General features: G+C 51.6%; 1 long non-coding RNA gene across 1 annotated transcript; it reads left to right on the top strand.

Annotated features, from left to right (window-relative positions):
• Window positions 1–457: 457 nt before the first annotated feature.
• On the top strand, window positions 458–3,922 carry LOC144379760 (uncharacterized). The gene is made up of 2 exons (XR_013443122.1): window positions 458–728; window positions 3,761–3,922. It is a non-coding gene; the product is annotated as an uncharacterized LOC144379760 (long non-coding RNA).
• Window positions 3,923–9,956: the final 6,034 nt, after the last annotated feature.

Raw genomic sequence — 9,956 nt, 5'->3', positions numbered from 1 at the left:
GAAAACAAAGAAACAGGGGAAATCCCCCAAACCTGACTACCTTAGAAATCTAAAGTTACCTACCAAACACCACCGTGATGTTTTTCCCCCATAAGGAACTTAATTTTTTTTTAAATCCTTTAAAAGATATTTTTTTAAAGATTTTATTTATTTATTTGACAGAAAGAGAGAGCACAAGCAGGGGGAGTGGGAGAGGGAGAAGCAGGCTTTCTGCTGAGCAGGGAGCCCGATGTGGGGCTCGATCCCGGGGCCCTGGGATCATGACCTGAGCCGAAGGCAGATGCCTAATCGACTGAGCCACCCAGGTTCCCCTTTAAAAGATATTTTTAATTTTAAAAAGGGTAAAAAAAAAAAATCTATCTTCTCCAAAAGCCATGCTGTGTAGCGTCAGGGAACACTCCAGGCTCCTGCTCTGAGGAGTCCCTGCAAGCCTGGTGCGGCCCTAGGGCTCCTCCTACTTGGTGAAGTGGGGTGTGTCTTCTCTTGTTTTGCACAACGGGGAGCTGAAGGAGTTACCAAACAAGGGCAGAGTGTGAGCCTGAAAGTTCCTGCCAAGCCAAAGGTCTGAACACTACCCTTTGTCCCGCTTACCTGGGCTGTGGGCTCTGAGCCAGCTCCGATCAGCGAGCAAGCAGTCCAGGGACATCTGAGCCCCGGGGCCCTTGGGCCAGCCCCTTGGTCCCCAGGAGGTCCCCGGATTGTAAACCAGCGGCATATGTCACCTGGAGGTAGGCATCCACCTGAAAACAAATGTCTGCTACCCAATCGACTCTCGGTGTCACCAGTCAGAGTGGGGGGCCGAGGACGTGCACCTGACAGGGGTACGCCGCAGCTCCAATCCCCGAGCCTGGGACAACATGGATCCCCAGCAGAGGGAGAGGAGAAAAGCCAGGCCCAGAGGGTGAAGGGGGGCAGCATGCTCAGCAAAGGCTGATGGAGCCAAGTGGGGCCGGGAGTGTGGGGGGCCAGACGGCGCCCGGGGGGCACCCTGCAGTCCGTGCCCTGAACGGGGCAGCACTCCAGAAGCAGCAAATCGGGGCTCAGGAAGCCGGGCCTGGGGTGGCGCGTCCGCTCAGACAGATAAGTGGTTGCAGCTTTGGTGCTCAGATCATGGCAGTGACAGGGACACAGAGGGACGCGCCCCCACCCCCTCGGAACCCAGCCCAGCTGCGGTGCAGGGTCTCGGAGAACGGGCTGTGCCCGTTCAACAGCGGGCTCCCGGGCGGTACCCCAGACTGTCTCTGAGACCCTCCATGCCCGCTGGGGCCTGCACACAGACTTGCAGGTGTTCTGATGGGAGCTGATGTCCCCAGACGAATGGGGGGCAGGGGGCAGGAAGGGGGCCAGCAAGGCCCAGCTGACCTGTCATAGGGAGAGTTCTCTGGCCACAGTGCAAAGGATGAGCTGACGCCGTAAGTCCCTTAAAGGTGGTCCCCATGTGTGTTCGGTGTGTCCCTCTGGCCCTCCACAGCCAGCGCAGGGCCTGGCACAGAGGGGAAAGGGATGCCATTCTTCAGGCGGGGCCGGGGCAGGAGACTGGCTGGGACACGGTTGCCACGGTCCAGGTGAGGCAGCAGGGGCTGAGCTAGGGCCACAGACTGGACATCTGTCCCCGAGAGAAGGAGCCTTCGAGGAATAAAATCAGTAGGCTGTGGCTTCAAATGACCAGGAGGGTTACAGAGGAAGCAGATTTGGAAATGGCAGCAGGTCTGCAAACTTGGATGACAAGGGCCGGCTGTCACAGAAGAGCTCGGTTTGGAAATGACTGAAGGCAGGGGGCTTGGAAACAAGCCGATATCATGTAGGAAAAGGCTTGAAGATAAGGCACATCCAGCACACCTCGGATGGGACCACCAGCGGCTGGATAGATGTACGATCAGGCTGTGCATCCCGGGCGAGCCGGGGCGTGAGCTGGTGAGCACGCAAGCATGACCAGCGAGCAGGATGCCAACTAGGAATTACAGGTCTGACACACGGAGGGCTCTGGAAACAGGCAGTCTGTCACCTCCGTGCTTGGAAACATCTTGGAAATTGTGCTTACGTCTCTACCCTGTTCTGTCAACACAGAGAAATTTGGCTGAAGAAAGCTCAGTTTAGCTCCCCCACCTCTGAACACGTTCATGAAGGCTGAGACTTCACTGATATTCGACGGGCATCGTACCAAAGGAGACGCAAAGCGCTGCCAGCAAATAAAACTTAGTGCAGGGAACTAGAGGTGAAGATGGAGATGTTTAGAGTTAACACGCCAAAGTTAAAAATAGCATCCTTATTCTTCTAAAGATGGGATCTTTGCTCCTGGGGTATTTTTCTCTTTAATTTTGAATTTCGTCTATTTGTCTACATTTTGGTGCAGTCAAGTCCCAAGAAGAGGCTCACAACCTCCAGAGATATTTCAAATATTAGGAAGGACGGAGTAGAATCGGAGCAGCCTTCTGTGTGCCGAGCACGCGGACTGCGGGTCTGTCATGGAGGCGAAGGGTGTCCGTAACTGGCACAACGAGACCCTGAGCTCTCGCGTTCCAAGTGTCGCCCTCCACGCTCTGCATGCCAGACACAAGGTTACGGCCCCCACTGGTGTCAGAGCGAGGGACCCATCGACGACGGGTCTCTTCACGGTCCGGATGACGAGTGAGGAGGGCCGGGCATCCTTTCTTACGCTGCTCCTTCCAGAATCTGTGAGTGAAGGTTTTTGCCATCTGGAGAGGGGACCTGGGGGCACAGGAAGAGGAGGAAGGCTGACCCGCCCGTCTGGAGACCAGCAGACAACCCGGAGAGTTATAGAAACTTCTCAAGATTCAGTTGTGAGCATTTGAGCTTGGATGAGCAGAAGGAAACAGATGTCGCCTCGTGCACCAAGAAGCTTTCTCCGTACACAGCCTCGTGGCCGTTGACAGCACGACGCCTCGAGTTCTTGACTGTGACCCCTGGAATAAGTTCCTTAATCTCTGGCTAGCTCTCGTGCCTGTCTGGAAACCAGGGATAGTTACGGTCCCTTCCTCAAAAGCTTACAGGAAGGATAAAGACGAGGGAGCGAGACATACAGCACTCAGGCGGTGCCCGGCACCCGGGGAGGGCTCAGCAGATGCTAATGACTGTGATGATTATCTGCTCCCTGGGAAGAGCAGTGAAATCAAACCAGTTATGTGCTGCGTGCGATGAACAGACGAGTTTGCGGCAGTCAGCGTGACTAGATAAGAAAAGCCTGTTTCACTATAATAATCTTATTTCACAACGATCACGTTTTGTGCCATTGGTACTTGGGCTCAGGGCACAAGCCCCTGGTGTGGGGAAGAAGATACGAGAGAAGCAGGTCCTACTCTGCAGGATGGGAGCAAGGAGGGGGCTCCACAGACACGGTGGACACTCAGCTGATGGGGTGGAGCTCTGCCCAGATGCCACCTTCCTGCGCTCGGTCCAGGGGCCACGCTTGCACCTTCTCTCCACGGGAGAAGCACGATGCTTGCGTGGTCTCCCCTGGGGCCTGGGGAGGTGGGACAGGGGCGGAAAGTGCCACTGCTAGCTTTGTCCACAAAATGCACGTGCACAGATCTCCTTATTTTCTCCCTGAATGCCTGGTATTAAAGAGTGCTCAATTTAGCCAAAATCCATGGGGGGAAAATAAAAAAAACACTTTTTCTTAAATCTGTGGGAAAAGAAAAATTGAAATTTGGGGTCTGGGCATTACCTAGATTACTGACACGAGGAACAGGGAAGGGGAATGGGAAGCTCATCAGAAAAATCTTCACTTCCTGTCGTTTAGAACGAAACCCATCCCGCAAGCCACAGGTGGCACGAGGCTGGAAGAACTGCTCAGACAGCTGCTGAGACATCTGCTGAATGCGTCGAATCCATTCACTTCTTCGTGTTCCTCTCCTGATGTGCTAAACAGTGCGTACACAAAATAAAAGCCTCTTGGATTTAAGTCTCCTTTTGTTCTTCTGTCCCTCGCACAATTTCTCTTTCTGTTCCAAGAATTTAAAATCCGCCTGAGTGTTAACTGGAACGCGGGGGTGAGTGATGGATGCCCAGAACCAGGGCCCCGTTTATTCTCTGCTCTATGAGCGTGCTGGGGCCTGAAACTCCCTCTCCCCTCTGTGAACGTGCTGCGCCCATCCTGGCCTGGGCACCACGGGGCAAGCTGTTCTCGCCAACCAGTATTCACAGGATGCACCCTTGGGCTCAGCTTTCCCAGGGAGGATGTATCGGCACCTTCCCTTGCAACCAAACGCTGTGGATGCTGTCCTGAGTTTGTATGTGCTGCATGAACAGAGGTAGACCGCAGCGGTGCGGGTGGGCTGACGCCAGCCTCCTGCCTGGCAGGCAGGAGAACGCTTACTCTAAGCAGGACAGAATTGGCTTTGAGTCCTGCCTCTGCCATCTTGCAAACTAAAACCTGAAAACTTACTTCACTGCTTACTCATTTGTAAAATGATGGTAATTGTCAGGGGTTAGTTCTGTCCCCGCCAAAGATACTTGAATGTGGTCTTATTTGGACATAGAGTCCTTGCAGATGTTATTAATATGTAAATTAAGACAGGCATGCTGGATTAGGTAGGACTCGTGTCCCCGTGAGGAGAGGACGCATAGAGAAGAAAAGGCAGAGGTTGGAGGGATGTGTCCATAAGCCAAGAAACACGCAGGGACTCCAGCAATACCAGCAGCTTGAAGAAACGGGGAAGGACCCTCCCCCACAGAGCCTTCAGAAGAAGCTGGTCCCTGCTAACACCCTGATTTGGGAATTGTGTCCTCTGGAACTGTAAGAGAATGAATCTGCTGTTTTGTTGTTGTTGTTGTTGTTGTTGTTGTTGTTGTTGTTGTTGTTTTAAGATTTTATTTATTTATTTGACAGAGAGAGACACAGTGAGAGAGGGAACACAAGCAGGGGAGTGGGAGAGGGAGAAGCAGGCTTCCCGCCGAGCAGGCAGCCTGATGTGGGGCTCCATCCCAGAACCCTGGGATCATGACCTGAGCCGAAGGCAGACGCTTAACGACTGAGCCACCCAGGCGCCCCTGAATCTCTGCTATTTTAAACACCCATCTGGGACATTTTGTAATGGTGGCCCTGAGAAACTCATATAGTAATAAATCCTGGTTCACGAAATGTGGGGACCGAATGAAATTATGTAAGTAAATGCTTATTAAGTGTTAGATATCGTCCGTCCCTTTTCTTCCTCTTCCCTGGGGAGTGGGAATGTAAGTGAATTCAGGGAAGAGTTTGAGAGCCATGCTGTCATCTGAGAACCCAAAGGGGAGTGCTACTGGGTGTTGATCAATCTGATTTTGGATGCATGGCCCGATTCCAAAGGCTGCAGCCTGCTTCTCCCCTGCACCTTGCCCTACAGGGAAGATTCTAGGTCTGAGCTGGGGACTGGATGCCTCCACTGGCCCAAGTCCCGGCCAGCCTGGCCCCGAAGTCTGGGGATGAGCAGAAGGCGGTGTCCAGCTGAGCGTCCCAATCAGGGATGGCAGAGGGACCTGCAGCCAGCCTCCTCCCAGTCCTCCGGTGACTCACACCGGCCAGACAATCTCCAAGTACCCTCTGAGCTCTGGTGTCCTAAATTCCATGATGTGGGATCCAGGAACCGCAAAAGACCAGCCCCGAGGTGGTGGCACCTTAAGGGTTGTGTTGTTCCCACAAGAACATCTCAAAACTGTGTTTATATTTGACACCTAGTTCTAGTAAACCCTCTGTACTTGTGAGAGTTCTTCATCTGATGAAAATCCTTTACTCTGTTTGTTGAATTTTCACTGAAGCCCCGACTACCAGAAACGAAGTCAAGGTTTGAACAGACTGAGGGAGAAAGCCTTTCCAGCCTCCGCATGCCATCCTGTGGGCACTACAAGATGAGCAGTAGTGACCTGTCCGTGTCACTCCAGCTGAGAGCCCGCGGAGCACAGCCCTGGACCTGGATGGGGATCTGGCTGGAGCGGAAAGGAGGAGCCTCCCGAACCCAGAAGTCCATCCTCAGAGAGGGAAGAGCAGAGTCAGTGAAATCAGTTCTGAGGCAACAGGTCACCATGGAGAGAAGCAGTGATTCTGAGCACGCCTCTGACCTCGGGTGGGGTCCCAGGGCCAGGAAACCTGTTAGGGCTCGAACTGAATGTCCCCCAAATTCATATGGAGGGGCCAGAACGTGACTGTATTTAGAAACCAGGTTGTTGCAGATGTAATGAACTAAGATGAGGTCATACTGGAGTGGGGAGGCCCGGAATTCAATATGACTGTCCTTATATAAAGGAGGCATTTGGACACAAACACAAGCACAGGGAGAACTCATGTGAACATGAAGGCCGAGATCAGGGTGATGCTGGAACCGAGGAACCGCAGAGACTGTCAGCAAAGCCCAGAGGCTGGAGAGAGCCCTGGGACAGAGGCTCCCTCCCCCTCCCAGCCCTTGGAAGGAACCAGTCCTGCGGACACCTTTCTCTGACAGTTCTGGCCTCCCGGACTGGGAGAGAAGAGATTCCTGGGGTTTGAGCCGCCCAGTCTGAGATTCCGCATCCCAGCAGCCCCGGGAAGCGGATGCGGCATCATCCCAGTCATGACGGCCAAGAGCAGGAGCTCTGGCCAGGCGGGGCCACGGTGGCGGGCCACCCACTGGCTCTGTGCACACTCACAGGCATGGGACTGGGGGAGGCCTTGACTTCCCCGGCGAGTCCCCAGAAGAGCCACACGGTTGTGGTCCCAGCAGCAAAGCCACGCGTGGGGGCTTTAGCAGCCATGGAAGGAACCCACCGGGCCATCGGGGCCGAGAAAGCGAGAGCGGGCCACCGTGGTGCTGAGCCACGTGCACCTGGCCACTGTGCGTCCCCCACGCCACCCCCAAACGGGCCGGCTGCGCGCACTGGTGTGCATAAAGCACCTCCCACAGTGCCCCGCGCATTGAGTAAAGTCACGACTAAGGCCTTTCTGAATGGTCAACACTGGGGGAAGCCAAAGGCGCAGGAGAGCCCGCGTGGGAGCCACGTAACCTGTGCGCCAGGAAGGTTCAAAAAGAGGGACTGGAAGATGTGGGAGGCAGAACCCAGAGAAGAGCTGACCGCCACGGCTGGGGCGGCTGGGCAAATGTGGGGTGCAGGGACAGCTCCCCATTGCAAGCTTTGCTTCAAGAGCTCAGTGTGTAGCTTTTCCTTGAAATCAATATTATGGCATGAACGTCAGGCGTTCGATCATAGAATGCTCACGAGCCATCTGCATCGACCCCGAGCTCTGAAAGAAAAGTGCCCAACTTATTTTAAAATGCAAACATACCCAAATATAGAAGGTACTAGTGAAAGCAATTAATGTATCAGGAAATAATTGTAGTCTGTTATCATTGAACAATTAAATCACTTATAATGGTGAAAGGCTCCCAAAAAGAGTTTCTCTCATGAACAAGAGTCATGAGAGTTGGCGCACGATTTAGTCATTGAAATTCAGGCAACAGACACATTCCTGAATAGGGTGCCTTTGCTTTATGGATTCCATGTATTGCTGAGGGAAGAGTTCTTATATCGAGCTTTTATTAAAAAAATAAAGAATACACCCAAATAAGTTGGAGTTTATGTCCCCCTAAGCTTTGAAAAACTGATATATACATATATATAGTTGTTTTTTTTTTAAAGTAGGCTCTATACCCAATGTGGGGCTTGAACTCACAACCCTGAGATCAAGAGTTGCGTGCTTTTCTGACTGAGCCAGCCAGGAGCCTCAGGTCCCTCTAAGCTTTGAAATGGTTTAATCAAATATCAGTCTGAGATATTTATGTTATTGTATGTAATATGTAACATATGTAACATATTGTATGTAATATGTAACATAATATGTAACATATTATGTTAGCATGAATCTACATACCAGGAAAAGGATCAAGTACATTCTGAGAATATTTCTAAACGTGAACTATTCAAGAAAGTGAAGTTTAAACTCCTTATGTATCTTCAGAAAACAGCGTATCTTAAAATGTAATTGAATAGTTGATGAACATAAAAGTAAATGTTTTTGCCAAGGGCAGGATTTGCTTCTTTCTCACGGCTGAATAATATTCCACTATATATATCACATTTTCCTTACCCACTCATCCGTTGATGGGCGTTAGGCTGTTTCCATGTCTTGGCCATCGTGAATAATGCTGCATGAACACGGGGGTGCAGATGACCCTCCCATATCCTGATTTCATTTCCTTTGAGTATACACCAGAAGTGGGATTGCTGGATCATATCGTATTTCTAATTTTTAATTTTTTGAGTAAACTCCACACTGTTTCCCACAGTGGCTGTGCCAATTTGCATTCCCTCCACTAGTACACAAACCTTCTCTTTTCTCCACATCTTCGCCAACACTTGTTGCTTCTTGTGTTTTGGAGTTTGGCCATTGTGACAGGTGTGAGGTGACAACTCACGGTGGTTCTGATTTGCATTTCCCTGATGAGTGATGTTGAGCGTCTTTCCATATATTGTGTTGGCAATAACATGGATGGACATTGAGATTCTTCCGCTGGGTGGGATAAGTCAGATGGAGACTGACTCAATAAAGCTGAAATTGAGAAAAATTGTTTCTAAAATGTTCTTCATCCACATGAAGAAGGATGTTGTCACACTAGGAAATGTGTCGGGGCAGGAGGATGGTGAGCCGCACGGATCCGAGAGGAAGGAGAACTGGAAGGTGAGGCTCTGTGGTCCGCATCCTACAGGCCTGAGAACCACGGTGCCCAGAGGACATGCATTAGAAGCCTGGCTGTTCCCACCCCCCAGCACCCACATCCCTTCTAACAGCACCTACTCACCTTCTAGTGGCTACGTCAGGATGCTATTTAGGAATAAACTGACCTTGTGCCTGAGAAATTAATCTTGTGTGGGTCAGAGCTTTTATTGAGCATCCAGCGTCAGAAATCAGTGCAAGCAAGTTTGGCCATTAACAAACAAACAAACACAAATTTAACAGCCCCTGGAATCCAAATATTAGGAAGGCCACAGATGCAGGTGGGGCTCAAGGATTTGCAGACAGGCCTTCACACCTCCAGCAATCTCCTCTCTGTTCTCTCTCAGAGCAGCTGATTCCCTTCCCTTCTCAGGAACAGCTGCAAAGCCCCGGCCTCTCAGCCCACAGCCTCCGTGCTCAGGGGAGGGCTCGTCCTCAGCTCTGCACGGAAAGTCCCTGGAGAAAACCACCCCCAGACAACCAGCTGTGGTCTTAGTAGAAGGCCAGTGATTCTCTAGAGCTGTGCGGCTGGAGTCGGGACTGCCAGGGGGAGGGGGAGCCGTCCCCTACATGAGTGGCAAGTTAGCGGGTGGGGGGCAAAGAGGAGCGGAGATGGTTCTCACCAAGCAACACACAGACGTCCATCACACCAGGAGCCGGGAGCCGGGAGCCTGCGGTGGGAGGCACGGCCCTAAGCTGTAATCGGCTCCCAGGAGCCAATTAGCGAAGCCACAGGCCTTAAGTCCTACTTTAGACCCTGGATAAGGATAAAACGGTCAAGGAATCTTAACACCAAGTCTGCCTGACACAGCTTTGAGTCTTGTCTATCACGTTATAACCAAAACAGGATCATGTTCTCCAGATTTCACTTCAGCACCAAGAGTATGAGAAACTTGGTGTTTATTCCGTATCCAGTCAGTATCCAGATGAGAAGTAAGCTGATTTGGGAGGTTTGTGTGTTTTTGAGACAACATCCTGGGATCAGAACAAACATAACTCAGTCTTCCTTGCCATTTAATCGAGAGTACTCTAGCTTGAGAGCAGCTATGCAGAAACACCTTTCCCTCAACAGTTAGTGACGGCGCGCCTAGCTACTTCAGGTGTTGTGACAAGGGTTGAGGACCCAGTGATCAGAAGGACCTGGTCCTTCCTCGGGAGCCTTCTTAGAACCTCAGGCTTGTCATCAGAATAACTGCGATAATTAACACCTACCATCCCCACAGATACAAGGAGACACACAGTATAGCACCCGCCACGCTCTAGAACATCCAAGATT

The sequence above is a fragment of the Halichoerus grypus genome, chromosome 13 (genome assembly GCF_964656455.1).
Source record: "Halichoerus grypus chromosome 13, mHalGry1.hap1.1, whole genome shotgun sequence".
Classification (NCBI taxonomy): domain Eukaryota; kingdom Metazoa; phylum Chordata; class Mammalia; order Carnivora; family Phocidae; genus Halichoerus; species Halichoerus grypus.
The sequence above is the reverse complement of the archived record's forward strand: the minus strand, read 5'-3'. Positions and strand labels throughout refer to the sequence as shown.